Source organism: Bos grunniens, chromosome 20, assembly GCF_055505025.1.
Source record: "Bos grunniens cultivar Pamir isolate PY7600 chromosome 20, Bosgru_T2T1.0, whole genome shotgun sequence".
Taxonomy (NCBI): Eukaryota; Metazoa; Chordata; class Mammalia; order Artiodactyla; family Bovidae; genus Bos; species Bos grunniens.
This window is the reverse complement of record NC_141184.1, coordinates 73,520,649-73,544,294: the sequence shown is the minus strand read 5'-3', so window position 1 is coordinate 73,544,294 and position 23,646 is coordinate 73,520,649. Positions and strand designations below refer to the sequence as shown.

Genomic DNA, 23,646 nt, shown 5'->3' with positions numbered 1-23,646 from the left:
CACACCGATTGGTCAGGTCCAGGTCATGTGACCATACTCTCCAGGATACGTGCAAGCTGCTCACCCTGTGTCAGGGGTAGAGATAGTGTGATGCCCCCAGAGCAGGGCTGAGAGTCCAGTCCATGTGTCCGTGTGCTCAGTGTCCTGGGACGTGCCTGCACATCCTCTCTACACACCGCTTTGTCCTCTGCAGACAAAATATTCATGACACACCTCTTCCTTTCCCAAGCGCTGTTTCACACACCCACATTCAAGGGAGCAAGACTTCCTGTTTGAAGGTAGGTTTGGAGATCCTCTCTTAACCTCTGGACTTGTTTCTTGTATTGCTACCACTGCTACTGCTAAGTCACTTCAGTCGTGTCTGACTCTGTGCGACCCCATAGACGGCAGCCCACCAGGCTCCCCGGTCCCTGGGATTCTCCAGGCAAGAACACTGGAGTGGGGTGCCATTGCCTTCTCCAGTTTCTTATATTGGTCGAATAATTTATTCAGTCTAAAAACCCCCACAAGCACCACCATATGCTTGCTGCTTTGCCTATTCAGGATTCTTAGCTGTTCTGACAGAGAAGGCAATGGCAACCCACTCCAGTACTCTTGCCTGGAAAGTCCCATGGGCAGAGGAGCCTTGTAGGCTGCAGTCCATGGGGTTGCAGAGAGTCGGAGAGGACTGAGCGACTTCCCTTTCACTTTTCTCTTTCATGCATTGGAGAAGGAAATGGCAACCCACTCCAGTGTTCTTGCCTGGAGAATCCCAGGGACAGGGGAGCCTGGTGGGTCTATGGGGTCACACAGAGTCCGACATGACTGAAGCGACTTAGCAGCAGCAGCTGTTCTGAGGGCATGGCCCAGGGGCCTCCCAAAGGGAATGAATTTTGTCCAAGGAAGCACCTGAGAGGCTGAATCACTGAATCACTTTGCTGTACACCTTAAACAAACAAATTATTGCAAATCAACAATACCTCAATTTAAAGAAAAGATATTCCCTCATCAAAAATTGTTCAAAATTTTGTAAAGTTTTTCCTTCAATTGTTGGTTTTTAGTATGTGCCTAATTGGTTTGGTGGTGTTTTGTGAGGTAGGGATCCAACTTACCTTCCCACATGGATACCACATTGTCCCAATGGGACGATTCCTTTGTACTTGAATAATTGAATATTTTTTAATTTAATAATGGAAATTATTAAATTAAATTATTGAGTTAATTTAATTATTAAATATTAAATTATTTATTGTATTAATATTATAAAGTAATTTATTATATTGATTACATTAACTGTTAACTATTAAATTGATTTATTTAAATTAATATTTAATTTATTTTAATTTAAATAATATTTCAATTATTGTGCTTGATTTATTCATATTTTCTATTTGTTCCTGGTTCAGTCTTTAGAAGATTGTACTTTTCTAAGAATTTGTCCTTTTGTTCCAGGATATCCATTTTATTGTCATGCAGTTATTTCTAATTGTCTCTTATGACCCTTTGTCTTTCTGTGTGGTCTGTTGTAACATCTCCTTTGTCATTTCAAGTTGCTTTGAGTCTTCTCCTTGTTTTTCTTGATGAGTCCGGCTAATGATTTGTCAATTTTGTTTATGTTCTCCAAGACGTATCTTATTGTTCTATTGATCTTTGCTCGTGTTTCCTTCATTTCCATTTATTTCTGCTCTGATCTTTATGATTTCTTTCCTTCTGCTCACTTTGGAGGTTTTGTGGCCATTTTCCTCTTTTTCTAGGTTCTTTAGGTGTTAGATTAGGTTGTTTATTTGATGTTCTTTTCATTTCTTGAGGTAGGCTTCTTGTATTGCTATAAACTTCCCTCTTAGCATTGATTTATTGCATCACATAGGTTTTGGGTTATCATTTATTCATTGCCATTTGTTTTTAGGTATTTTTAAATTTCCTCTTTGATTTCTTCAGTGACCTGTTTGATTTCTCCATGTGTTTGTGTTTTTTACAAATTTTCCTATAAATGATCCTTAATCATGTATCAGTGTGATCAGAAAAGATTCTTGCTGTGATTTCAGTTTCTTAAAATTTGCAAGGCTTGATTTGCGACCCAAGACGTGATCCATTTCAGAGAGTGTTTCATGTGCACTTGAGAAAAAAAAAAAATGTATTCTGCTGTTTGGTGATGGAATATGCTAAAGATATCAATAAGGTCCATCTAGTCTAATGTGTGATTTAAGGCTTATGTTTCTATATTAATTTTCTTTGTGGATGATCTGTCCATTGGTATAAGTGGGGTGTTAAAGTCCCCTAGTATTATTTTCTTACTGTCGATTCCCTGTTTTTTGGTTATTTGTATTTGTCTTACGTATTTAGGTGCTCCTGTGTTGGATGCGTGTGTATTATTATTGCAATATCCTCTTCCTGGATCGATCTCTTTATCATTATGTAGTGTCCTTCCTTGTCTCTTGTAATAGTATTTATTTAAAAGTCTGTTTTATCTGAGATGAGAATTGCTACTCCAGCTTTCTTTTGATTTCCATTTGCATGGGATACCTTTTTTCCAGGCCCTCAGTTTTAGTCTGTGTGTGTCCCTAGGTCTGAGGTGCATGTATTATCGACAACATTTATATGGGGCTTGTTTTTGTTTCCATTCAGCCAGTCTGTGTTTCAGTTGGACCATTTTATCCATTTATAGGTAAGGTAATTATTGCTATGCATGATACTATTATATACTTTATTATTCTGTTTTTTTCCATGTCTATTCACTCCCTTCTATTTCCTGCCTAGAGAGCATCCTTTAATATTTGTTTTGTAAAGCTACTTTGGTGGTGCTGAATTTTTTAACTTTTGCTTATTTGTAAAGGTACTGAGTTCTTTGAATCTGAGTGAGGTCATAGCTGGTTGGAGTAGTCTTGCTGGTAAGTTTTTCCCTTTCATAACTTTAAGTATATCATGCCACACCCTTCTGGCCTGCAGCGTTTCTTCAGAAAGATCAGCTGTTAAACTTATGGGGATTCCCTTGTTCTTTGTTGCTTTTCCCTTTCTGCTTTTAATATTTTCTCTTTTTGCTAAGTTTTTCTTAGTTTGATTAGTATATGTCTTGGCATGTTTCTCCTTTGGTTTACTCTGTGTTGGACTCTCTGTGCTTCTTGGACCTGGGTGTGGTTCCTTCAACAATATAGGGAAATTTTCAGTCATTGTTTCTTCAAGGGAGAGTTTATCTTTCTCTCTTCTCCTTGAATTCCTATAATGTGAATGTTAGTATGTTTGATATTATCCACCAAATGCCTTAAACTATCCTCAATTTTTTGGCTTATTTTCTTCTTTTTGGTGCTCAGATCGGGTGATTTCCACTACTCTGTATTTCTTTGTCTTTTTTTTAAATATAAATGTATTTATTTTAAGTGGAGGCTAATTACTTTACAGTACGGTAGTGGTTCTGCTCTACATTGACATGAATCCGCCACGGGTGCACATGTGCTCCCCATCCTGAGGCCCCGCCCCCTCCCTCTGGGTCAGCCCAGTGCACCGGCACTGCTCTGTATGTCAGCTTACTGATCTGTCCTCTGAATCATCCAATCTCTTGACTCATCTGCTGTATTTTTCATGTCAGTTATTGTATTCTTCCATTATAATCAGTTCTTTTTTATACTTATTGCCTGTTTGTGGAGTTCTCACTCTGTTCTTTCATGCTTCCCCTGATACAAGTAAATATCTTTTATTCGTTTATTTAATGGGTCCACTGGGGCTTGCTGTGTCATTGGCTTTCTCTAGTTGCATAGAGTGGGGGCTGCACTCAGTTATGGTGCGTGGGCTTCCCATCATTCTGTCTTCTCTTGTGGAGCACAGGCTCTAGGGTACATGAGTTCAACAGCTGTGACATGCAGCTTTACTTGCCCCACAGCCTGGGATCTTAGTTCCCAGACCACGGGTTGAACCCTTGTTGCCTACATTGTCTGAAAAATCTTAACAAATGAACCAGCAGGGAAGACCCAGTAAATATCTTTATGACCCTTACTTTGCAGTCATTTGATGTAGATTATTTATCTCCATCTTGTTTAGTTCTTTTTCTGAGTTTATGTCTTAGCTGTTCATTTAGCATAGATTCTTTGTCTCTTTATTTTGCCTTTTTGTTTCTATGCATTAATATTAGGTAGATGAACTATGTCTGAATAAGTGGATTTTTGTAGAGTGTCTCCTATGCGGCCCAAAGGAACAGTTCCCCCAGGTCACCAGAGACAGGAAATCCAGGGTGTCTCCTGTGTAGGCTGAGTTTGGTGTTCTGTTAGATGTGCATGCGTTGCTTTGGGCATGCTGGTGGGTCTGGCTGGCCCCCAGTGCAGCTGAATGTAAGCCCCACCTCAACAGTTGCAGGTGTAGTTCTGGCTGGAGCTGACCTGAAGTGGGAATCAACTTGAGGGGATGCAAGTCACAGCTGAGTCCACCCACCGTGAATGGTAGGAAAGGAGGCGATTGTGTGGGAATCCAGGCCCTTGAGGGCAAAGCCATTTTGGAGGAGCGTTGTGGGCATGGCTGGGCTGGATATGTCTGTTCCACAGGGAACACAGAGACATAGCAGGGCAAGCAGTGCTAGCAAGGTAAGTGAGGAATGTCAGAAAAGTCTCCTTCTAGCACTGGGACAGCTGGGTACAGGGAAGATTTTTTTAAATGTCAAGTGATTTCATCCCTGGATAAAGTTTCAAGAAATCCTTGCCCCTTTGGCACGTGTCCTAAAATTAGTATATAATTCTCTTTCCCATGTGACCTGTGGCTACATTGAGCGTCATTACTGACAACATTCAGCGTCAGTAAGTTTGGCACTAACCTATTAAGCATGGGGTCTTGGCTTACCACAGCCCCCAGCTCTCTCCCAGATGTAGCTCTGCTGGTTTCAAATCAAGATATGGGGGCTTGTCTTCCTCATCCAGGTCACCAGGGCTCAGGTGCTCAGCATGTCCTCCCAGGGAAGATACCAAGTTGGTAATGTCCCCTCCTAATTCTGGGTTACCCATCAGGAGTATGGGTCCTGACTAGACTCTATCTCTCCCTTCCAATGCATCTCCATATTGTTTTTTCTTTACAACCTTAGTTGTGGAAGAGCTACTCTGCTAATTTTCAAGTTGGCATCTGGGTTCTCCATGTGAGGAAGCTCTCAGAATAAAATAGAGTAAGTGTCTCAAAAAGTGCTGTTTCAGTTTCTGTGGAAGCTGTCTCCTTGCGTAAGTCAGTGGTTCTCCAAGTGCCATCACTGGACCAGCCGTGTTAGCATCACCTGGGAAGTGGTTAAAACTGGAGTTTCCTAAGGTCCACCCTGATCTACTGTATGAGACGCTCTGAATCATTCCTCCTAGCCATACACATGCTCAATACTAAATTAACCTGAAACACATCTTCCCCAAGGTTCTGGGCCCACCGTGCCCCTTAGCTTTAACCAGGTACTACTGTTTTGCAATTCTGAGGAAATTTAGGAATTTGGGGGGGGGCATGTTTCACCACTCTCTCTTGGAAGATACTAAGGAATATCTAATAAGTTGGACACGATACTTCTCTCTCGTCACCCATTGTGAGAGTTCTTAGTACATAAAGTAAAAATAAAGAACAATTTGATTGGTAAAGAAAATCCTACAGCATGTTGGAAAGGTGCAGATGCTGCATTAAGATCAAGGTCTTGTACAAGGTTCATGGGAGTACAGGATGTACAGATAGTTTGTTACCTTCATGGAAAAGAAACAAGGGTGGAGCAGAGTAGCCACTGGGCTTCAGTGACCCCCTACTGCTTAGCTGTGCACCTTCCTGCAGGTGTGATCACCACTGAACCCTGGGAAGAGCGCTTCACACCTTGAACTGTGAGGCTCCCCAGCAGGCTGGCCTGTGACCTCCTGGGCACCATCACCTTCTGCTGCTTCCTGAACTGGCCATGTTTTCTCCCTCTGCCTTCATCTCCTCTGCCTTTATCGCCTGGTCTTTTGTGGGGGTGCCAGTACCTTGTGGTCTGTGCTGGGCCAAGGAAGACGCACCTTTGCACTTCTGAACCCTACTGGCCACCTGATGACACGTCATCCTCCCGTGATCGTTAACTCTGGCCCTGATGGGAGAGAGCTGTGTTCACCCACCACTGATGTACTCTCTTTTAGCTAAAGAAGGAATCCATTCTAATCATGCTTTTTAGGTGGCTGGATTTACCAAACAGAAATACACGAATCCCAGTTAAATTTGAATTTTAGGGAAACAATGAAAACTTTTTTTTTTCTTTTGTTTAGTAGAAGTCCATCTCCTGCAATACTTGGGATGTACTTATACTAAAAATTATTCACTGAAAACCAAATTTAACTAGATGTCTTGTGTTTTACCTGACAGGCTTACTCCCAAGGTAAAGGGGTTCCCATTTTAGCTTCCCATCCTAGGAGTGGCACTTTGTCTTAGAAAAGAATGTATTTAGTCATCAAAATAAGGTCAGACTTACCTGCACGCCAGCCATGACTTGTGACATATTGATCACATGTTGAAATGATAATACTTTTTGTTTACTGGATTAAAATATAATTTGAAAATTAATTTCATCTGCTTCTTTATGTTTTTAAATGTGGTTACTAGAAAATTTAAGGTATTATATGGAGCTTGAGTTTGTAGTCCATAGTACACTTCACTGGACAGCTTTGGCCTAGAGCAAAAGCAATGCTGGGGGACCTAACGACCATCGGGCTGGGAGTGGGGCACCCCTCTCCCCAGAAAGAGTTAGACTCTCCCCTTTGGAGTCGTTTGTAGCTGAACTGGTCAGGGGCATATAGATTCCTTGAGTGAGTTTGTCTTTACAAAGATTTTATTGTTTGAATTTTTCAGTTCTGACCAAATCTTGGTGGTTTTTGATTGACGAGAGACCAAACAGGCCTGGAGTGCATTTCCTGTTAAGTATATTTATAGCAGGGTGCTTCCCAGGTGACTCTGGTGGTATAGAACCCATCTGCCAATTTAGGACGCACAGAAGACTAGGGATAAAAGTTTGATCCCTAGGTCAGGAAGATCGCCTGGAGGAGGGCAAGACAACCCACTCCAGTATTGTTGCATGGAGAATCCCATGGACAGAGAATCCTGGTGGGCTACAGTCCATAGGGATGCACTGAGTCGGACATGCCTGAAATGACTGAGCACACATGTGTATTTGCAGTTGAATTATGACAGCAGATTGTGACACATGGGAAGAAGCAAGATGGGTGTGGAAAGGGGGTGATTTGGGAAAGGGTCTGGTTTCTGGAAGCTGTACCGTGTTGTCCTTTTTACTCCTCTTTTTCTTCTTTTGGTTTTATGATTGCATACTGGTGGTGGCAAGACAACACTGACTGCATTTGCTAGAAGCAGATGTCCCCATTAATTTAGATTTTAGAGACTGAAAATTAAGGAGGATGCATTATGCAATATGAAAGAAGGAAATGAAAATTTCTTTGGCAACATTCAAACTCTGAATATCTCCTGAGTTGGGTTCGTGGAGGTGGAAGTCTTTTTATATATGTCTTATATAAGATATAAGACAATATCTTAGGATCATAGTTTAGTTGTAGGACTACAATTCTCCTTGATCATTCACTGCTTTCCTCTCCCTACCCCCTAACCTTCTGAAATTCTTGGAAAGTCAAGAAACAGTAGTGAGAGCAAAGCAAATAAAAATTCAAGAGCTTTCAGAGGCCAAGGGCTTGGTCTCTGGTCAAATAACCTGACCTTTACTCAGTTCCATTTACAATCTCTCTTCTGGGAAGGCTTGGACGGTAAAAGAATCTGCCTGCAATGCAGGAGACGTGGGTTCGATCCCTGGGTTGGGAAGATCCCCTACTCCAGTATTCTTGCCTGGAAAATCCCCATGGATAGAGGAGCATGGAAGGCCACAGTTCATGAGGTCGCAAAGAGTCAGACATGACTGAGCAACTAAGCATAGCACATGCCAAGCACAGCAACTCGGAGAACCTACTCTTGCTGCAGGATCCACCTTCTGTCCACTTCCACTTTTCCCTCCAGGTTTCACTACCTGCTGATCATGTTGCCACAGTGTCCCTCATAGGTGTCTTGTCACCAGTTTGAGGATATGACCTCCAAGATGTCAGGCCAGTGGGAAGTTGATGCCACATACCTTAGCAGCTGGCAGTCTGGCACATCTGGTGATAATTTCATTAAGCTCAGCCCTCCCCCACCCTAGGTCTTCTTGTTGGCATTGTTGTTAATTTGAGGATTTTTATAGGACACGTGTGACACATGGCTCTTCAGTAAGAGGAGCTGATAGCCTTGGCTGGCAGAATGAGGCATGGCGCTGTGTGCCAAGTTCCATTTTCTGAGAAGGAGAACACCTCAATTTCATGAGGCCTTGAGCTCTCAGACCCAAAGGAGAGAAACCAAGGGTGTAGAAGGTTGACAGGCACTGACTGGAAATCTGTGTGAGAAGGTGTTACTGCTGGCTGTGTCCTGTGTCTCATGCTCAGCGCAGAAAAACTGATGCTTTTGAACTGTGGTGTTGGAGAAGACTCTTGAGTGTCCCTTGGACTACAAGATCCAACCAGTCCATCCTAAAGGAAATCAGTCCTGGGTGTTCGTTGGAAGGACTGATGTTGAAGCTGAAACTCCAACATTTTGGCCACCTGATGCGAAGAGCTGACTCATTTGAAAAGACCCTGATGTTGGGAAAGATTGAAGGCTGGAGGAAAAGGGGACCACAGAGGGTGAGATGGTTAGATGGCATCACTGACTCAATGGACATGCTTTGGGTAAACTGCAGGAGTTGGTGATGGACAGGGAGGCCTGGTGTGCTGTGATTCATGGGGTCACAGAGTCAGATTCGACTGAGCGACTGAACTGACTGACTGACCACCACCATCATCGTGCACGGTCACTGGCCCTTGTTCAAGTCCAACAGGTCCAACTCCCCTTATCCCCTGGCAGCCTTATTCTACTTTGTGTTTGCAGTGGACTTATCTGGACATCTCACAGTGGAATCATAGATTATTTGTCCATTACTGTTTAGCTTGTTTCACTTGGCATATGACTTCAAACTTTACTCAATTTGCAACACATGTCAGAATTTCCTTAGTTGTTAAAAATAAATAGCACACAGGCTCACCATCATGTACAGTCAGGGAATTACAAATGAAAATCATGATATATCACACCACACCTCTTAGGACTGCTAAACGCCAAATATAAGATAATACTAATTGCTGGAGGGTGAGGAACAACAGCAATTCCTCATTGCTGGTGGAATGCATGTACAGTCCCCATGAGAGGCAGTCTGGTAGTTTTCCCCAAAGCTCACAGGTTTCACCTTGGGATCCAACAATCATGCTTTCAGTATTTACACAGTTGCTCTGAAATTCTACATCCAAATGCAAATGAGGATGCAGTTTTGCACAGCAGTTCTATTCACAATGGCTACAAACTTGAAGAAATCAGGATATCTTTCAGTAGATGAATGTGCAAGCAAATTGGTGTACACAGATATCAAGGGGACCAGAACACACCACCCCAAATTATGTCTGACATGAGTTAGTTTAGTTTAATTTAAAATAATAATAATAAAAACCTGAGTAGAGGTTGCCCCCTATTTTGTTTTAAATGTGTTCATTTCTTTATGGCCATGCTGTGTCTTCGTTGCTTTGAGAGGCCTTTCTCCAGCTGTGGAGAGCTGGTTCTGCTCTTGTTGCAGAGCGTGGGCTCTAGGTGTGCAGGCTTCAGTAGTTGTGGCGCCTGCATGTAGTAGTTGTGGCTCCCCAGCTCTAGAGCGCTGGCTCAGTAGTTGTGGTGCATGAGCTCAGCTGCTCTGAGGCATGTGGGATACTCCTGGATCAGGGATAGAACCTGTGTCCAGCGCATTAGCAGGCAGATTTTTAGCAGCTAGCTCGCCAGGGAAGACTGAGGTTACCCTTTTGTGAGGTACATTTACATTTATGAGAGAAATCTCCATTTGTAAGGGTGTCCCCCTTTGAACCTAGGAGAGGAATAATTACATCTCAAGGAAGGAACACTTATCAGTGAGGAAGTCAGGACTTAAATCTGCAAACAATCTTCTGTTTATTTACTGTGCTTTGCATGATAACCTGCCATAAATGGCCTCTGCCTTCCCCTCAAGGTCTTTCTTCTGTTTGGGGTTGAAGAGCTATTTATGGTGAAGTCTTTGGTCATTTCAGGGAGGACTCAGTTTTCCTTGGCATCTCCTCTCTATGCAAAAGGTATACATGTTCATTAAACTTCTTTCTCCTGATAATTTGTGTTTAATGATGGAGAAGGAGGGCTCAACCAAGAACCTGGAAGGGGAGAGGGAAATTTATTTTCCTCCTATATACATGCAAAGGAATAACACTCAACAGTGGGAAGGAATGAAACATCAACCTTGAAAGGGATAAATCTTAGATGCACATGGCTAAGTGAAAGAATCCAGTTGAAAAGGCTGCACCCAGTATGACGCCATTGTGACATTCTTGGAAAGGTAAAGCTACATAGATGATAAGCAGATCACGGAGTGGGGAATTGGAAGTGATCGTTTAGGATGGATACCTGTCAATATGCATTTGTCTAAGCCTGTCATTTTATATAGTGCAAAGGGTCGATCAGAATCTATTCAAATGTACTTATTCATTGTATAAGTAAGTCATAGGATGGAATACCAAACACAACAGAATCTCAACATCACTCACTATTCTATCACTATTCAGTTCAGTTCAATTCAGTCGCTCAGTCATGTCTGACTCTTTGTGACCCCATGAATTGTTGGTGGGAATGTAAATTGACATAGCCACTTTGGGGGGCAGTATGTAGGTTCCTTAAAAAACTGAAAAGAGAACTACCATACCACCCAGCAATCCCACTGGGTTTGCTGAGACTACCATAATTCAAAAAGATAGATGCACGCTCATGTTCATTGCAGCCCTATTTACAATAACTAGGACATGAAATCTGGAGAAGGAAATGGCAACCCACTCCAGTACTCTTGCCTGGAAAATCCCATGGATGGAGGAGCCTGGTAGATTACAGTCCATGGGGACAGGAAGAGCCGGACAGGACTGAGTGAGTTCACTTTCAATTTCACTTTCATGCATTGGAGAAGGAAATGGGAACCCACTCCAGTATTCTTGCCTGGAGAATCCCAGGGACGGGGGAACCTGGTGGGCTGCCGTCTATGGGATTGCACAGAATCAGACACGACTGAAGTGACTTAGCAGCAGCAGGACATGGAATCAACCTAAATGTCCATCAACTGCGAAATGGGTAAGGAAGAGTGCTACATATATACAGTGTAATATTATGTAGGCGTTAAAGGAATGAAAGTGGGTCCTCTGAAGACATGTGGATGGACGGTCAGTCATAAAGTGAAATGAGACAGAAAAACAAAAACATATATTGTATCTTCATATATATATATATATCTTCATATATATATATATATATTTGTATATATGAATTTATACGTTTTTCTGTCTATCTGTAGGCTTCCATAGTAGCTCAGCTGGTAAAGAATCTTCCTGTAATGCCAGAGACCACGGTTCAATTCCTGGGTTGGCAATATCCCCTAAGAAAGGATAAGCTACCCGTTCCACTATTGTTGGGCTTCCCTTGTGGCTCAGAGAGTAAAGAATCTGCCTGCAATGTGGGAAACCTGAGTTTGATCCCTGGTTTGGGAAGACACCCTGGAAAAGGGCATGGCAACCCACTCTAGTATACTTGTGTGGAGAATCCCCTTTGGCAGAGGAGCCTTGCAGGCAACAGAATGAACAGGATTGAGCAGCTAAGCACAGCGTATATGGAAAATGGTGCTGAGGCCCTTATCGCCAGAGCCCACGTAGAGGCACAGACACAGAGAAGGACCTTGACGACGCAGCAGGAGAGGGGGGAGGGGCAAACTGAGAGGCCAGCAGGGACATGCATGCCCTGTTAAGATGTACGTTTCCTGTTGTTGCTTTTGTTTGTTTTTAAATTTCCTTTATTTATTTCTAATAATCCTCAGGTCTTTAACCAGACAGCTAGTGGAGAGCAGCTGTCTAATATACGGAGCTCAGCTTGGTGCTCTCCATTGACCTAAAGAAGAGGAATGAGGGGGTGGGTGGGAAGCTCAAAGGGGAGCAGATATATATGCACATATAAATGATTTACTTCATTGTACAGCAGAGAATAATGTAACATTGTAAAATGACTATGACACAATTTTAAAAAGAGAAAACATATAGGTGGTCCTGGTGCTACGACTCTGCACTCCCAAAGCAGGGAGCCCAGATTGATTCATAGTCAGGGAACTGTATCCCACAAACTGCAACTGAGACCCAGCGTAGCCAAATTGTAAAAAAAACGAAAAATTACGAATGCCACAGACAGCATAAAAAATAAAATAGTATCCATATATTTCTGATAAATGTTATAAAAAATGGGGACATTTCCTTTTCAGGAAAAGCCCTGATGGTTATTAGAAATAAATTAAGGAAATTTAAAAACAAACAAAAAGCAACAACAGAAAACCTATTATGCCAAACAAAAGAAGTCTGACACAAATGCAAACACAAGATCCGGTTTTTATGAAATCCTAGAAAATAGATCTAATCTCTCGAAACCAGCAAATCATTGGCTGCCTGGTGTTGATCAAAATGGTTGGGAAAAGGACAAGAGAAGATTTGTGGTGATGGAAACATTCTGTATCTTGCTTGTGGTGGCTGTACATGGGTGTATTTATCTGTCAGAAAACATAAAACTATACCCTTAAATTTTACTGCATGTGGATTATACTAAGGTCATGAAACGATACTTAACATGGTTTGTCACTAGAGAAATGCAAGTTAAAACCACAATGAGAAACATCTCACATCTAAGATAGCTTCAATGTAAAGATCAGAAACAACAGAATATGACAAGAGTGCACAGGATTAACAAGTGGTGGGAGAACGTGGAGACACTGGAACCCTGTATCTTGCTGGGGAGAATGGAAGATGATGTGGCCACTGTGGAAAAAAATTCACACATTCCTCAAAAAGTTAAAATTGACCTATGAGCTGGCAAAACTGTTAGGGGAAGCACACTAATTGAAACTGCCCACCCTGGCCAGGCACCATAGTAACCATTTGCATGAGTTGTTTTATGACAGGAGATCCTGATAAGGAATAGGAAACTAATAAGCCACCACCAACAGGAAGAGTTCGGGAAATGTTAAAAGGAGACACTGTGTGTCCATCCACTTCCCAGAATCCCTCTCGCTAGCATCCATCTTGGCTGAGCGATGCGTGCACCACCAGGAAAGACTCTGAATTAGAATGATTGGCCAAAGACCACCCGGAAACTAATCCCATCACCATAAACCCCAAGACTGCGAGCCACGTGGCAGAGGAGTTCTCCTGGGTTCCCTTACCCTACTGCTCTCCACCCGGGTGCCCTTTCCCAATAAAATCTCTTGATTTGTCAGCACATGTGTCTCCTTGGACAATTCATTTCTGAGTGTTAGACAAGAGCCCAGCTTCGGGCCCTGGAAGGGGTCCTCCTTCCTGAAACAAAACTACTCTAGGTCTAAACCCAAAAGAATTGCCAGTAGGGACTCCAACAGATACTTGTACACGAATATTCATACCAGCACCATTCACAACAGACAAAAGGGAGATGCAACCCAAACGTTCATCCATGGGCAATGGATAAGCAAAATGCATTACAAACACAGTTACCCCTCAAACCACACAGATTTGAACTGCACAGGTCCACTTACACCTGTATTTTTTTCAATAAATATATACTATGGCATGTCCCATGGTTTTTGAATCCACAGACATTAAACCGAGGTTATAGAGGGCTCACTGTAAAGTGTACACAGATTTTTGACTACATGGAGGATCTTAATACTTTTTTGCTTTCAGAGAACTAATTTTGTAAAGGGAATGGTGCTCAGAGATATAACTTGATACTTTCATCTCCACCTGCCTACCTCCCATCTTCATTCTGAAGTCTAAGATCTGCCTCAGTATCAGCAGGGCCACAGCCATGACTTTCTGCCTCTACTCTGTTCCTGCAGATGCCCCCCCCACCCCTCCCCCCATAGTAATCACTGCTTATTGTTTCTCAGGCCCAAACAACGATTCCATTCTTGGGTCCTTCCTTCCACCAGTTCCAGACATGAATTGAAGAAAATAAAGTTGATTCTGTCTTTGAGATATATCTAGTTCTGCCCATACATGAGTACTTGCTTTATTACACTACTAGTACCAGTGACTTCCCTGATAGCTCAGATGGTAAAGAATCTGCATGCCATGTAGGAGACCCCAGTTCGATTCCTGGCTTGGGAAGATCCACTAGAGAAGGGATAAGCTACCCACTCCAGTATTCTGGCCTAGAGAATTCCATGGAGTGTACAGTCCAGGTGGCTGAAAAGAGTCAGACACGACTAAGTGACTTTCATTCATTCACTCACTGACTCAGTACCAGTGAGCAGGCAAGTAGATTTAAAGTAAATGCTGCTTAATTAACTGCCCATCTAGATGGAATAAAATCGATCCAACAGAAGTCAGTTCCAAGTGAATAGTGAACCTAAGTGGAAAGGAAAGAAAAACCGGTAGATGACATAGGGGAATATCTTCATGACCTCAGGTAGCCAAAAGTCCAAGGGCAGGAATTTGTGTCTGCTGCATTCATGCCGCATCTCCAGTACAGATGCCCAGTGTTTCCAGAGGGAACATAAAGGAAACTTCAACACCATCTGGAGGAAACTACACACCTGCAAGCACTTGGGTCATTGTGAAGACACACAGTATTCTCAATGATCAGATTGAATGTCATATAAATGTCACTTCTCGTTAGTCTAACATCTAATGCAATCCTAATTAACAGCCATTCAGACTGATTTTCAGGATAAACTGATTCTAAGTTTCACATGAAAAATGAGCAAGAATACCTAGGAAAGCCTGAGGGAAAAAAGCCGGGTCCAGTGATGAGGTGTGATAAGGCCTACCAGGAGATAAGACAGATTTTAAAGCCAGGATTATTATCATTTTTTTTTTGAAGAATCCAGGCAACTACTGTTACAAGTTTCGTTATTGGCTCAGATACCACTACATAAAACACTATTCCGAAGACTCTTGACTTGTTAGGTGCCTCCCGACTCAGAGATCGGGAGGGCCCTGGGAGGCGCAAACGGAGGCGGCGGCGATCGCCTTAAATCAGAAAGTGGTGGATAAGTTTTTAAAGGTTTGCGTAGAGGGGCAGGGGGCTCGCCAGGGCGCCCAGCTGCAGTGCCCTGTAAGCCCCCTCCTTTCTCAGGAGGTAGAGCACAGTCTCCCTCCTTTTCTTCATCAATGGTAGAAAAATATGATCTGCGCAGAAAGTGGAGACCCACCACCATCCACCGCCATAGCCTCCCCCACAGGCTATCTAACAGCCTCATGACGGGGGTCCAGGACATTTCTAATCACATTCCACAGAGCAAAAGCATCTACAGGAACCCTTTTTGGCTCATGTTTCTCTTTCCCTGTTCCGGAGATCTTTTAACTGTTTGGTGACTGAATCTTATGGATGGTCTGGTTGGGGATGTTTCTCTTAAGCTCTTAGGAGCATTTTTAGCTAAAAAAGACCAATCTTTATTAGAATGGTATCGGGCTGCTGCCTCTTTTAAATCTTTTTCATCTTGAGGTGAAGTATATTAATTATAAACAATTAACGAATTGTTTGTATTAATAATTTATAATTATTTACGCGTTGTCATAAATAAATATATGTATTTATATAATTGTACATTTTAATTAATTAAAGTAATATACTGTAAATATAAGTATTTACAATAAATTTTTGTAATATTATTTATGTAATGTAAATAATTATAATGTAATTCGTAGCTAATATTAAATATTAATCATATATAATGTATGTGTATATACATAAGTATAATTAATATATATAATATATAATATAATAATGTAATAATAGCATTATGTAATAAATGTAATACATTTATATATTATTAGATTCATAAACATTTATTAATATTAAAATTATATTATTTAATTACAAAATAATAATAATACATTTTAATAAATTAATGTAAGTTATTTATATATTTTATTACTAAATCACATTGGCAATTAATGTAGTGGATTAACCAGATTCATGAGCAGGATCTAAAGAGTCTCTAATCATATTTCATAGAGAAAAGGTGTCAGTGGGGACCTTTTCTGGGCCATGTAAAGTGTAATAAGTTTTTAGGGGCTTCCCTACTTTTTCCCAGATATCTAGGTTAACAGTGCCCTCTTCTGGAAACCAAGGACATTGCTCTTGTACAAATGTAAAAAGGATTGAACATTAGCTTTCTTAAACTTAATTCCTCTTTTGTTTAACAGTTGTAAGATTACTCCTATAAAGAGTTGTCATTCTTTTGACTCACTGTTACCCGTGTCAGAAAATTATCTTTTTTATCTCTTCATCGAAAAGATTTTTACTTCCCACTGTTTTTTACTTTACCTATTTTATGCAGGGGGGTCTGCGGCATCCTGAGTGGGGTCCTAGCTGTTCGAAAAACTGTACAATGGGGGAGACTTACCTTCGGGACCCTGTTTCGGGTGCCACTTAGCGGGGTCCAGCCCCAGTTGGATCCAGGGATTCCCTCAGGAGAACGGTGTCGGCAAATAGAGAAAGTAAAGGAGATAGATAAAAGGGGGGAAAAATAGGCTTAATCTTCCTTGGTTTACACAGAAAGCCAATAAAGTTCCTGACACAGAACTTGTTCTGTTCACAGAGTCCGCAGGCGCCCTCTTAGATGGGGTTAGGACGCAGGGCGCCCTCTCCCTGGTGAAGACACAGGGCGCCTTCCCGATAGGTTCTTAGAAGCCCAGGCAAAAAGTGAACAGAGAGCCCCTGTGTTTTAAGTAGTCATCCTAAAAAAAGAACAGAGAGGAAAAAAGCATGAAAAGGAAAAAAAAAAAAATGACACAGGGAGACCAAGCTCTGATGAAGCCAGGTCTGTAGCTTTATTTTCAAAAGGAGCTTTTATACCCTAAGTTGCATATTTCCAGAAGTGAAAGATACAGAGTTATATAGAGTCAGCTCAACATTACATCAGTTTCACCCTTATCAAAAGCAGGACATTTTTTGTATAGCTTTTTATAAACAAGGGTCTTATGTTGTGCACACCATCTTCTGGCCCTGTGGCCTGTTAACATTTTGTAACTCTTTTTTGATAAAGGTTGGTCGCCCAGAAAACCTGTTTTCCCTTTATCGTTTTGGTCTACAGTCCCCCTCAAGAAACAGAGATACATTCTTATGGAACAAAGGCACAGTGGGTTACAACAAAGAAAGAACTTACTAACTCAAGGGTTTTATGTTGCTAATGCCAAGGCTACTGCTTGTTTTTCTTGCATACCAACTATTTTTGTTAATGTACTCCCAGGCGCACATTGGGTAAAGGACAAGGAAACTCAGCAGCAAACATTGGCTCAACAATGCAGTATTATTTTAATAAAGCTTTTTTATCGCTCGAAGGTTATGCTTGGGGTGTTGTGAACAATCATGTGCATTAGTTGTAAGAATGTGGATAAACCTGCCAAACAAGCTAAAATAGTAACAGAGGGGTTACAGGAAAAATGTTCCTTTCAAGCCCAGGAGACTTAGTAACTATAGCCCTAAGTTGATTTGTTTCAGAAAAAGGTGGTCAGGGATAGCCCCCTGTAAATGTCAAAAAAGTTGGTGAAAAGCATAATATAATAAACAGTAGACACACAGATTTTAGTTTTGGGGTAGATGCTGGAGCAGATCCAGAGAATCCCTTGAGTCCTGTTTCGCCTTTGTCTGTCAGGTCCTCTCCACATGACGTTTGTCATGGTTGGGATCTCTCGTGGTGGCTCCTGACATATATCAGAAGCTTTCTCTGTCTCCTTTATACTTTAATAAAACTTTATTACATAAAAAGCTCTGAGCAATCAAGCCTCATCACTGGCACTGGATCGAATTCCTTTCCTCCAGAGGCCAAGTATCCTGGCATCTGTCACAGCTCATCGCAGCAACATTTCAATACTGAAGAGATCCTCCAAGAACTAAGAGTCTTTTAATAGTACAAAGCCATAGATTACAAAATGAAAATACATATGACCCCCCCCCCTAATTTGTGCAGCTTCACAGGTGCCACTATGTGGGTCGGGAAGATCCCCTGGAGGAGGGCATGGCAATCCACTCCATTGTTCTTGCCTGGAGAATACCATGGACAGAGGAGCCTGGCAGGCTACAGCACATAGGGTCGCACAGAGTGGGACACGAATGAAGTGACTTTACACTCACGCACCTTAATTTGTCAAGAAATAGCTGGAGTAACAGCAAATTTAGCCTTGGAGTACAGAATGAAGCAGGGCATAGACTAATAGAGTTTTGCCAGGAGAACACGCTGGTCATAGCAAACACCCTCTTTCAACAACACAAGAGAAGACTCTACACATGGACATCACCAGATGGTCAACACCACAATCAGACAGATTATACTCTTTGCAGCCAAAGATAGAGAAGCTCTATACAGTCAGCAAAAACAAGACCGGAAGCTGACTGTGGCTCAGATCATGAACTCTTTATTGCTAAATTCATACTTCTATTGAAGAAAGTCGGGAAAACCACTAGACAATTCAGGTATGACCTAAATCAAATCCCTTACAATTATGTAGTGGAAGTGATAAAAGAGATTCAAAGGAATAAATCCGATAGAATGCCTGAAGAATTATGGGCGGAAGTTGGTGACATTGTACAGGAAACAGTAATCAAGACCATCCCCCCAAAAAAAGAAATGCAAAAAAGGTAAAATGGTTTTCTGAGGAGGCCACACAAATAGCTGTGAAAAGAAGAGAAGCAAGAGGCAAAGGAGAAAAGGAAAGATATACCCATTTGAATGCAGAGTTCCAAAGAATAGCAAGGAGAGATAAGAAAGCCTTCCTCAGTGATCAATCCAAAGAAATAGAGGAAAGCAATAGAATGGGAAAGACTAGAGATCTCTCCAAGAAAATTAGAGACACCAAGGGAACTTTTCCTGCAAAGATAGCACAATAAAGGACAGACATGGTATGGACCTAACAAAAGCAGAAGATATTAAGAAGAGGTGGCAAGAATACACAGAAGAACTGTACAAAAAATATCTTCACAACCAAGATATTCACGATGGTGTGATCACTCACCTAGAGCCAGACATCCTGGAATGTGAAGTCAAGTGGGCCTTAGGAAGCATCACTACGAACAAAGCTAGTGGACGTGATGGAATTCCAGTTGAGCTATTTCAAATCCTGAAAGATGATGCTGTGAAAGTGCTGAACCCAATATGCCAGCAAATTTGGAAAAACTCAGCAGTGGCCACCGGACTGGAAAAGGTCCGTTTTCATTCCAATCCCAAAGAAAGGCAATGCCAAAGAATGCTCAAACTACTGCACAATTGCATTCATCTCACACGGTAGCAAAGTAATGCTCAAAATTCTCCAAGGCAGGTTTCAGTAGTATGTGAACTATGAACTTCCAGATGTTCAAGCTGGATTTAGAAAAGGCAGAGGAATCAGAGATCAAATTTCCAACATATGTTGGGTCATTGAAAAAGCAAGAGACTTACAGAAAAGCACATACTTCTGCTTAATTGACTACACCAGAGCCTTTGACTGTGTGTATCACAAAAAAACGGTGGAAAATTCATCAAGAGATGGGAATACCAGACCACCTGACCTGCCTCCTAAGAAATTTGTATGCAGGTCAAGAAGCAACAGTTAGAACTGGATATGGAACAACAGACTGGTTCAAAATCAGGAAAGGAGTAAGTCAAGGCTGTATATTATCGTCCTCCTTATTTAACTTATATCCAGAGTACATCATGAGAAATGCTGGACTGGATGAAGAAAAAGCTAGAATCAAGATTATCAGGAGAAATATCAATAACCTCAGATATGCAGATGACACCATCCTTATGGCAGAAAGCCATGAGGACCTTGATGAAGAGCCTCTTGATGAAGGTGAAAAAAAGTGAAAAAGATGGCTTGAAACTGAACATTAAAAAAAAAAAAAAAAACTAAGATCATCATTTGCCATCAAAGGTCCACCTACTTAAAGAAACGGATTTTCCAGTAGTCATGTACGGATGTGAGAGTTGGACCATGAAGAAGGCTGAGCATCAAAGAATTGATGCTTTTCAACTGAGGTGTTGGAAAAGACTCGAGAGTCCCCTGGACTGTATGGCAATCAAACCAATGAATCCTAAAGGAAATCAGTCCTGAATATTCATTGGAAGGACTGATGCTGAAGCTGAAGATTCAATACTTGGGCACCTGATGCGAAGAACACACTCCTTGGAAAAGATCCTGATGCTGGGAAAGAGCGAAGGCAGGAGGAGAAGGTGTGACAGAGGACGAGATGGTTGGATGGCATCACTGACTCGATGGACATGAGTTTGAGCAACTTCTGGGAAATAGTGAAGGACAGGGAAGCCTGGCGTGCTGCAGTCCATGGGGTCACAAAGGGTCAGACACGACTGAGCAACTGAACAACAGCAATTATTTCAAAGAATTCAAGTGATGTTGCATGTAAAGACAAATATGTGAAAGCCTATCTCCACTGGCTTTTTTTCCAAAATGAATTTTCTCACCTTTTGCTTTATAAATTGAATTCATTTTACCCCCTTAATCCAGACTCAAGATTCTGTTTGTATACTGGGAAATTCCTCCACCAACATGTGTGTAAGCCGATCCCCTTTAAAGTCTGCTTGTTTCTGAGTGTAAATCTGCTTGCTCCCCAAGCCCCTGCGACGAGTAATATCTGGTGCCAGTAAGGTCCACCAGGTGCTCTGCCAAAGAGAAGCATTGGGAGTGACCTTTGACAAGTGAAGTCCCTGCCTCCCTCTGCACCTGCCCATCTGCTCTGGTGATGCTTAAGAGCCCACCAGAGGTGGCCATGGGAGGGGACTGCCTCGGGAACCAAGACATAGGCCGCTCACGTCGCGGCTCCCTGGTGTTTTAAAAGAAAGACCATACTTGCTCTTGAAGTTTATGAGTTTTTGTTTTTCCTGTTTTAGGCGATGCAGAGACTAAAAATGAAGAGCACAATAAATGCTTATCAGATACCTTGGATAAGCTTCTATGCGAATCAGATGAGAAACTTCAGCTTCATCTGAAGGAGAGAATGGCAGCTTTGGAGGGTAAGGTGAGCCAGCCCCATGGCCTCTTTAGAAAGAGGCGCTTCTGGCCTGGCCCGGCCTGGCCCGGCCTGTGTGTGGGGGAAATCTCCAGCCTAGGAGTTGGAAAACTCTTCCCATAGAGGGCCCCGGAGTGAATGTCTTTACTGGTATGAATAATTGAGTAGCAGCATTTCATGCTAGTGAATAAGCGTGACAGCATCCACAGGCAGTGTGTAAAGGAACAGACATAGATGTGTGCCTGCAACCTTTACAGAAAGCGTCAGAGAGCCGGATCCACTGATGGCCCCAGTGTTACCAGCCACCATGCTAGAACTTTCTTCTAGGTCCACCCTCACCCTTTCGTTTCTTTCTTAGAAGTTTATTTCTGGGGCTTTGCTGGCAGTCCAGTGACTGAGAGTCTGCCTTGCAAGGTCAGGGACACAGGTTCGATGGCTGGTTGGGGAGCTAAGATCCCACAGACCACGTGGCAACCATGACAAAGGAATCCCGCATGATGCAGCTAAGCTAAGGCCTGACACAGTCAAATCAATAAGTTTAGTTCAGGATCTTTTACATAAAGTGATAGAAAAGACTGAATCAACTAAAAGCAAGTATTCTCATATTCCAACTCCAGCCTTCTCTCTTTTCATTTGCTTTGAAAAATGGCTGAGAACCTCTACCAGAGCAGCTCAGTGGGCAACATTCTGGTTCAGGTTTGGTGAAAACCTGTCCCACCTGCACCAGTGCCCTAAAGACGAGGCCCAGAACCTTCCCCGAGGTTGGCGTTTGGGCAACGCTTGTCTGAGAGAGACCAATGGTCACTACAAGTTCTGTGGCACGTTTTCCCCCCACAAAACCCAAGATGAAACACACACCTCACTAGAGACCACACAGTGTGGTCCCCTCACTTCACCCTGAACTGTGGGCTGGCCCTGAGGTGGGGATAGTTTTGTCTCAGGCTTGAATTTGGCATGTGAAACCTGTGCCAGTTTCCTGAGTGACCACTGAACTGCAAAAAGCTATAAGCAGTTTCACTTCTGCCGGGACCTGGCCTCCTTGTATCTAAAAGATCAGTCAGGGAAGGAGGAGATTGTCTGTGTACAAGTTAATGTTAAAAGTTGTCATCCAGCCTCTTGCTGGCACTTCACTCTGGGCGCGAGGTCCGCCACTCATCCCAAGGTGCTTTATGCTTTCAGACAGAAGAGTAGCCATCCCGCAGTCCATGCAACATCTGTAAGAATTGACACTAAAGCTGTTTGTATCTTTTTCAGAATTCTCTCCTATGGGAAGCTAAAAATGTTAAAAAGCAATTAGAAGAAATGCAAAACAACAAGCTACTTAAATCTCTAAATCGTTTAGCAATTTGTTAAGAGCTGAATTGAGCTGGGTTCATTGTTCCAGTCACTAAAGATGCTTAGGAGATGTCGAGTTACATTTTCCTTATGGCTAATCCACTGCTGTAACATGTATAGCATTTCTGGTTTTGAACACTGAATGTGTTTGCATTATAGATGGATTTAGAGTGTGTGGCCGTTGTGTGTGGTTCAGAATTCTGAGTAGTCCTTTCTGGGTTCACCCGAAAGCTGAGACAAAGCGTGAGCCTTTCACGTGGACTGTGCTGTCCGTTAGAAAGATAATATGAGCCACATATGCAATCTAAACTTTCTTAAAAACCAACAGGCTATTTGACGTCCTTTTTTCACTGCGCGTCTTGAAATCCTGTGTGATTTCCACATCGAGGTTTGCACCAGCCTGTCTCACGTGCTCAGGGGCTGCAGGAGGCGAGTGACTGCCATGGCCGACAGCACAGAGCTGCCAGGTTGAGTCAAGTGACTCAGAAACTTGGCCCGTTTGACTCGTTTTACCCCATGAAGAAGTGGGGTGTAGAGGAATGAATGTGAGGAATGCCCAGGAATGCAGGTGAGCTCCATGGATACAGTTTAAAGCAATGAGAGGAGCGAGGGCAATAGAGTGAGTCCTGCCCCCCTACCCGAAGCCCCGTCCCAAGTCCAGCTTCTCTCTACAGACTTCATCATTGTTAATGGCTTGCCGTGTTTCCTCCAGAAGCTTTTCTACACCTGAGATGGAACTTCTTATTCATTATGGTTTATAGGGTTTAATACTGTTCTGAGTGCTTCTATTTGCTATGGGACACTTAGAGAATATTTTCTCACAATTAAAATATTTGGAGTTGATAACTACTCCTATAACCTGTTCTACACATTTTGGTGCAAGTCATTTTACATCCAGAAAGCAAGCGGTGCAGGCTGTGTCATTTGCTTTTTCATAGGCCCAGCTGATTCTAAACCTGGAGACCCTGAGAGCCGAACTGGACCAGACGAGGCTACGAGGGGCTCCCTTCCACCATGGGTAGGCCGCTCCCCCAAGCAGCTCCCCTCAGCGCTGTCGAGTGTGACAAGGGCCTCTCTGGTGTGTGGACAGTATGACTGGGTGTTGCTCATGGTCGCACCTCAAGGAGCCTGTAGCTTCGTGGCCAGCGAGAGAGAAGAGACAAACATTGTTCCTTAGGGTCAAACTTGGTACCACGGAGTGGTAGTCACAGGATTGACAACACTCAAAAACACAGG

General features: G+C 42.5%; 1 long non-coding RNA gene across 1 annotated transcript; it reads left to right on the top strand.

Moving 5' to 3' along the window:
* The first annotated feature begins 25 nt into the window (after positions 1–25).
* Positions 26–23,484, top strand: LOC147350809 (uncharacterized). Its single transcript, XR_015149046.1, has 3 exons — positions 26–278; positions 20,957–21,079; positions 23,349–23,484. It is a non-coding gene; the product is annotated as an uncharacterized LOC147350809 (long non-coding RNA).
* Positions 23,485–23,646: the final 162 nt, after the last annotated feature.